Raw genomic sequence first — 8,795 nt, forward strand, 5'->3', positions numbered from 1 at the left:
CTTAAAATCTGCTTTTGTCTCCTCAATACAAAGAGGAATGTCTATCAAATTTCAATTTTAGAGTTTACTTGCTCTACTTTCTCAACCAGTTTCACAGACAAGCAATTTTCCAGTGATGTCCCAAGTGGAAAAGTAAAATACTTTAACATTTTTTTTGACAACTGGATAAAATCAGCTATCAGTGGCTTATTCATGATCATTCCTAATTTTTTTCTGACTTTCCAGCTATATCCAGTAAAAATTACTTATATGTCCAACAATAAAGTGGTATTGAGTGATTTGATCATTTGTACCCTATCTTCCCTAGAATTTCATTAACTGCCTGAAGTTATTTTCTCACCATTGTGGAATGGAGTTAACTTTTCTTAAATAACACTGCACATTTACCTCTGTTTTCTTTGTAAAAATAGATCTTTGATGATATAATGTCTAGTATATCTTCACATATGCCAATTCTTGAGGTAATTAATAACTGAACCCATAGATATTAATAAGTAAAACAAAAAATAATCAAATACATAATTACAGACTACAAATAAATAGGTAAACAAATATAATTATTTCATTTTATTAGCTATAGAGTGAAACCACATCTAATTTTGAAAACATTTATCTAATTTGCATATAATTTCCTTAATTCAAATGTCTGGCACTCTATATTTTTTGTATATAATTATATTAACAATTGAAACACATGCATCACATCTTTAATTGATTTTTAGAGCTATTTTAGGTTTACAAAAAAATTGAACAGAAAGTATACAGGTTTTACATACTCTTTCCTGCCCATTTCTTCTTATTTTTAACATTTTGCAGGGGTATGGCAAACTTGTTAAAATTGATGAACCAATGTTGATACATATTATTGATGTAAAGTCTCTAGTTTAATTAGCATCACTCTTTGTGACATACAATGTTATGCATAGTGTTATCAATTTACCATTATTATATCATACAGAACAGTTTCACTACACTGAAAGTGCTTTGCATTCCACCTGTTCAACAATTCTTCTGTCTCCCATAACCCCCAGCAACCACTGATCTTTTCACTGTTGCCATAGTTGCAACTATTAATGTATCATATTTTCATTAATGACTTTTACATTCTTTACATGCCTTCAAATAAGTTGATCAAGGGAATTAAGGCTTTGATTTAAAGGCTGATTGTGACCCAGACTGAAATGTTTTCTAGTCAGAAAATACGATTCATTTGTTTCCTTTTACCCCTTTATGACTGAAATCTTGGCCATTTGATATGTGTCTTGGTGAAAATTCCACAGTAGAAAATAAAATAAAAGATATGAAAACTTACTTGAGAAAAAACTAGAGGTAAGAAACTATTTCCAGGAGACAGAAAACCAGCAGTGATTCAAGTCCTTTTGGAAGTCTGTCTAGTGAAACAAGATAGCAATGTGATGACTAAGACAGCAAAACCATGGATGAATAAAAGAGGAAACAAGAAACACATATTTTTAAATCCAAAGCACCAAAAGGAGGATTTTATCTGTAGATCAATTGAAAAAGGATGAGATGTGCTGAATCATTTGTCTCTTACATGAAGAACCCATCTGTTTAGAGATAGAGCAAATTGAATAAAAAGCACCAATGGGACAGCTTCAAGATGACTGACTAGATACAGCTAGAAAGTGCCTCCCCTATTGGGACAGACTGAGATTTCCACTAAATCCACACAATTTGAAGAGATCTTCAGATGGAAAACACCAAATGTAAATGAAAAAAAGACACCGATTTCTAGGCAGAAGAGCCAGGATTCTGCTAACCCTGCGTGGGGTTCCTGAATGCTAGGACTGGTTCTTGGCCCCAAATGGCTCCTGGGGAAGAGGTGAGTGAAAAGACTGCCACTCCTGCCATAGACCTCTGGGATCCTAGCTGCAGGGGACCCCGCAAAATCCATGGACGTTTGAGCTGGCAGAAGGAATCTCCTCCGAGATCAGACAAAGAGAGAGAGGGAGAGGGAGAGAGAGAGAGAGAGAGAGAGAGAGAGAGAGAGAGACAGTTGAAACAGGCACAAAACCATGAATATTTGTGTAAGAGACAGCTCTGGTAGAGCCCAACCATAAATACACATCCCCCAGGGCTCCCCATCTCACTCTTAGAGGCTACTAGTCTCAGTTCATCAGCAGAACGGTAGAAAGCAGGGCCAACTTATCCCTGGGATGGGGCGCATCTGTCCTGAAGGACCACCTCCCTTCCAGGTCCCCCCAGGGCTCCCGTCTGGCTGCCCTGCAGAAATATGTACATAGTGCAACATTTTCTGCCTAGCCTGGGTGCATTATTCCACCAGAGTGCATTTAAGCAGCCTGGTAACATTTTGGAAGTCCCAGCACAACCAGAATCCAACACTGAAGAGGGAGCTACAAGAAGGTCCTGGCATACCAGGGCTACAGCCCATGGCTCAGGAGTGCTGAACCAAGACCTGTGTCTGGCACTTCAGTGAGAGAGGAGCCCACATTACTAGAAAACTGGTAGGGGTGAGTTGCACAGGTGTGTGGGCTGGTGTGGCATGACTCCCTTCACAGAGCTGATCCTTGCCAGACCTCTGCCTGAGGGATCTCTACAGCCCACAACACCTAACAACAACAGTAAATTGAGGGCAGAGTGCTAGGGATTGGAGATGCTCCCTCCAAGACCCAGGAGTGGACCTGGTGAGGGGTTACCTCTCTCTCACTGTCACTGCTGAGCACAGTTGTCAACAGGAGTATACAAAAGTGAGCCATACAGCTGAGTACGGGCCTGTCTACTGCTGATTGCTGTCAAGTGTCATCTACTGGATCACAGTCTAAACTAAAACACCAAAAAAATAAAAAATAAAAAATAAAAATTGCTAATACTCCTCTGTGTGGAAGGAAAGGCAAGAATTCAACAACAAATAAAGACCATATATAGAGTCTTAGCCTTCTAAAGACTAAGAAAGCCAACTGAAGATATTTAATTTATACTACAGTTAAAGGAACACCAACACTTTCAGATGAGGAAGGAATCAGCTTAAGAAAGTCAGGGTGTCACTTATCCCTAAACAAGCCCAATAGCTTCCCAGCAATGGTTTTTAACCAGTCTGAAATGTCTAAAATTACAGATATAGAATTCAGAATCTGGATGGCAAGGAAGTTCATCAAGGTTCAGGAGAAACCTGAAATTCAGTGCAAGGAAGCCAAGTAATCCAGTAAAACAACTCAAAAGCTGAAGGATGAAATCACCAGTTTAAGAAAACCCCAAACTGAATTCTTGTCATAATACAATTGAAAGTATGAACAGCAGAGTAGATGAAGCTGAGGAAAGAATCTCACAGCTCAAAAACCAATTTTTTAAATCAACTCAGTCAAGCAAAAATAAAGAAAAAAGAACTAACAAAAATAAACAAAACCTTTAGGAAATATGGAATTATGTAAAGAGACCAAATTGATAATTCATTGGCATTCCTGACAGAGAAGGAGAAAGAATAAACAACGTGGAAAGTATATTTGAGAATACAGTCTATCAAAATTTCCCTAGTCTCGCTAGAGAGGTTGACATGCAAATCCAAGAAATACAGAGAACTCCAGCTGGATACAATTCCAGATAACCATCCCTGAGGCACGTGGGCATCAGATTCATAAAGGTCAACACAAAAGAAAAAAAAAATCATAAAAGTAGCTAGAGAAAAGGGGAAGGTCACTTGTAGAAGGAACCCCCTCAGGCTAGCAGTAGATGTCTCAACAGAAACCCTACAAGCCAAAAGAGATTGGGAACCAATTTTCAGCACCCTTAAAGAAAAGAAATTCCAACCAAGAAATTCTTGTCCCAAAAAACTTAGCTTCATAAGTGATGAAAAACTAAAATTCTTATCAGACAAACAAATGCTGAATGAACACATTTCTACTAGACCAGCCTTACAAGAGATGTTTAAGGGAATGTTAAATGTGGAATCAAAAGAATGACACCTGCTACCACAAAAACACACTTACGCACATAGCCCAGAGGCACTATAAAGCACCTATCCAATCAGATCTACATAACAACCAGCTAATAACACAATGATGGCAAAGATCATACATATCAATTTTAGCCATGAATGTAAATGAGCTAAACACCCCTCTTAAAAGACACAGAGTGGCAACCTGGATAAAAAGACAGAACCCAACCATCTGTTCTTTTCAAGACACCCATCTCATGTGTAATGACACTTAGAGGCTTAAAGTTAAAGGATTAAGAAAGATCTACCATGTAAAAAAAGAGCAAAATTCACTGTTCTTATATCAGTAAAACAGACTTTAAACCATTAAAAATTAAGAAAAACAATAAAGGCCATTACATAATTATAAAAGGTACAATCCAACAAGAAACTTTAATATCCCAAATATGTACATGCCCAACATTACAGAACTCAGATTTATAAAACAAGTTCTTCTTGGCCTACAAAAAAACTTAAAAAGCTGCAGAATAATATTGGGAGGCTTCAACGCCTCACTGAGAGTGTTATGCAGATCACTGAGGCAGAAATCTAACAAAGAAACTCTGAACTTCAACTTGACACTTGACCAGTTGGACCTAATAGACATCTCCAGACAATCCACTTAGCAATCACAGAATATACATTCTTCTCATCTGCACATGGAACATTCTAAGATGAACCACATGTTCAGTCATAAAGCAAGACTCAATAAATTCAAAAAAATTAAAATCACACTAAGCCCACTTTCAGGCCTCAGCATAATAAAAATAGAAATCAATATCAAGAAGATCTCTCAAAACTATCTAAGTACATTGGAATTTATGTTGGAATTAAACCACTTACCCCTGAGTGAACATTGGATGAATAACTGCTGAGTGAACACTAAAATTAAGGCAGATATTTTTTAAAATGGCCGTACTGCCAAAGCAATTTACACATTCAATACTACACCTATCAAACTACCAATGTCATTCTTCACGGAATTATAAAAAAAACTATTCTAAAATTCATGTGAAAATGAAAGAGAACCTCAATAATCAAAGAAATACTAGGCAAAAGGAACAAGCTGGAGGCATCACACTACCTGACTTCAAGCTATGCTATAAAGCTACCACAACCAAAAGAGCATGGTAATGGTACAAGAACAGACAAATAGAACAATTGATAAGAATAGAAAATACAGAAATTAAGCCTTACATCTACAATTATCTGATCTTTGACAAGACTGACAAAAACAAGCTACAGGGAATAACTGGCTAGCCATTGCCAAAGACTGAAGCTGGACTCCTACCTTTCGCCATACACAAAAATTAACTCAAAATGGGCCAAATACTTAAATGTATTACCTAAAACTATAAAAATACCAAAATATAACTTAAGAAATACTATTTTCAACATTGGCCTTGGTGAAGAATTTTTGGCTAAGTCCCCCATAAGTAATTGCAACAACAACAACAACAACAGCAGCAGCAACAACTGCTGCTGCTTTGGTTTAGCAAGTGAGACCTAGTTAAACCAAAGATCTTCTACACAGCAAAAGAAACTATCAACAGAGTAAACAGACAACCTACAGAATGGGGGAAGATATCCATAAACTATGCATCCAAGAAAGACCTAATATCCAGAATATACAGGGAAGTGAAACAAATCAACAAGGGAAAATTATCCCCATTGATAAATGGACGAAAGATGTGAACAGACGATTCTTGAAAGAAAACATACAAGTGGCCAACGAATGTAAAAAAAAAAAAAAAAAAAAAAAATTGCTCAGCATCATTAATCATCAGAGAAATGCAAATCAAAACTGCAGTGAGATACCATCTCACAAAAGTCAAAATGGCTATTACTAAAGAGTAAAAAAACAACAGATGCTGGTGGGGTTGTGAGGAAAAGGGAATGCTCATACACTGTTGGTGGGAATGTAAATTAGTTCAGCCACTGTGGAAACCAGATTGGAACTTATAACAGAGCTTATCATATAATTTTAGTCGTTAAAACAGAACTACCATTCAACCCATCAATCCCATTGCTGGGTATATACCTAAAGGAACATAAATCATTCTACTAAAAGGACACATTTACTCATATATTCATCAATGTGCTATTCACAATAGCAAAGACATGGAATCAACCTAAATTCTCAAGGTTGTCTCATCAACCTTGAAATGGATAAAGAAAATGTGGTACATATGCACCATGGAATGCTGTACAGTCATTCAAATGAATAAAATCATGGCCTTTGCAGCAACATGAATGCAGCTGGGGGCCATAATCCTAAGCAAATTTATTCAGGAACAGAATACCAAATACCACTCTCAATTATAAGTGGGAGCTAAACATTGAACACACATGGACATAAACATGGGGACAACAGACATGCAGACCACTAGAAAGGGTATGCAGAAAGAGGAAAGTGGGTTGAAAAACTACCTAGCAGACACTTTTCTCACTACCTGAGTGGTGAGGTCTGTGATGGTTAATATTGTGTCAACTTGATTGGATTGAAGGATGCCAAGTATTGTTTCTGGCTGTTTCTGTTGGAGTATTGCCCAAGGAGATTAACATTTGAGTCATTGGACTGGAGGAGGAAGATCTGTCATCAGTGTGGGTGGGAAACATCCAAACCACTACCAGTGTGGCTAGAAAAAGCAGGCAGGAGAAGGTGGAATAAGCTGGCTGCTGAGTCTCCTGGTTTTCATATTTCTCCCATGTTGAATGCTTGTGCCCTTGAACATCAAACTCCAAGTTATTTGACTTTAGGACTCTTGGACTTTCACCAGTGGCTTGCCAGCATCTCTTGGGCATTTGGTCACAGACTGAAGGCTGCACTGTCAGTTTCCCTAATTTTGAGACTCTTGGACTCAGAATGAGCCACTACTGCCTTCCTTGCTCCTCATCTTGCAGACAGCCTATCGTGTGACTTCACCTTGTGATTGTGTAAGTCAATTCTCCTTAATAAACTCCCTGTCATATATACATATATCCTATTAATTCTGTCCCTCTGAAGAACCCTGACTAATACAGGATTCATAACCCAAATGTCAGCATCATGCAATATTCTTATGTAACAAACTTGCACTTGTACTCGCATATCTAAAATATTTTTAATTGATAATTTAGTTTTGCTTGCTATATCATTTTTCTCTTAAGTAGAAATCTTATTGTGTAAAAAATTAAATGTTAGGTCAGTAGAGAAATAAATTATTAGAGGCTCTAAAATTGTGTAGGAAAAGTGGATTCCATTTGTATGATAGTAAAAATTTAAATAAAATAATGTGAATTGGAAACACATTTTAAATCTTTTTAGACTATACATAAATAAATTCAAATGTATTTCAAAAATTATAGTCAGCACTGTAAATTTGAAAAATTTGCGCATTTCAATTTATTTTCACTTTTATGTTAATAATTATATGAGTTTACTTACATATTCCATATTAAACTTTAAAAATTGACAAATAATGAAAATCAGTCAGATATTCCTAGTTCAAAAAAATCAAAGAACCACATGTTATAAGCCCATAATGAGTTTTGAAATTAATCTATAAAATATACAAAATTGGCTTCTTCCACAACAGGGTTGGAGTGAGAGGAAAGGAAATTTGGAAAGATGCACCCTGGACACTCAGTTTCTTTTTTTGTTTTATTTATAATCTTTTTAAAACCTATTACAATTACTTCTGACAGAGAATAGAGCCAAAATGTTATTTACAATTCAAATACAATTTTTAATAAAATCGAAAATGATGACAGAAATTATGCTTTTAGAAGTAAGCATATTAACTCTGCATAATAGGGTGAAGTTACTGAAAGTCCGAGGGCCCCTCTGAAGTGTTAATAATATTTCACTTCCTGATTTAGGTATAAATTATATGGGTATATTAAATTTATACAAATTCATTAATGTGTATTTTTCAATATGTACATATTCAATAAAATATTTTTTAAAATGATTTGTTAAATTACATGCTGTTTACAAGAACCTCACTCTAAATATAAAGACATAAATAGATTAAAAGTAAGGAGATAGATGGCTGGGCAGAGTGGCTCACAGCTGTATCTCAGCATTTTGGGAGGCCGAGGTGGGAGGATTGCTTGAGTTCAGGAGTTCAAGGCCAGCCTGGGCAACATAGTTATACCCCACCTCATTAAAAAAAATAGAGAGAGAGAGATAGAAATAGAGAAAGATATAACTTGCTAACTCTAATCAAGGGTAAGATAAAGCACTTGTATTAACTTCAGACAAACTAGATTTTAGAGCCAGGAAAATTATCAGTTGGTAAAGACAATGGAATGAGACCAGAGAAGTCTCAGTAGAAGTTGTAGCACATTATGTCAGTGTCAAATTATATTTTAACCAAAGAAAACTATGGTGACCTGAGCAAAGTTAATCAGTCGGGTGGAGAACAACAATTTTAGAGATATGGAAAACAAGTGGGAAAATAATTGTTAATATAACAATGACAATAATAATAGTCATGGCTCTCTTCTTTTGTACTTGCCTGTGCTAAAGATTTTGGTTTATTAAAAGCTGTTCTCAAAACTGACTCTGGTCTTATATCTTCCACTTCTTTGTCATCCGCTCTCCAAATATTGACTAATTCTGTCAGCCTCTCTCAGGAGCTTGTTAAGCTAATTTCATTAGTAGTAAGTTCATGTCTTACAGCTTAATATATGTGTTTTATTTCAAGGAAATCTCTTTTCTGCATAGCATTCTCTACATTTTCTTCTTTACCTCAGTCTTTTAATGATTCCCTAATTGATGTTTTCTATATAAATTCTCAGATTGTTACTCACTTATACTAACTTTTTGAGGATTTTTCTGAACCTTGGATTCGCTTCT

This window comes from Mandrillus leucophaeus, unplaced genomic scaffold (assembly GCF_000951045.1).
Source record: "Mandrillus leucophaeus isolate KB7577 unplaced genomic scaffold, Mleu.le_1.0 Scaffold45, whole genome shotgun sequence".
Classification (NCBI taxonomy): domain Eukaryota; kingdom Metazoa; phylum Chordata; class Mammalia; order Primates; family Cercopithecidae; genus Mandrillus; species Mandrillus leucophaeus.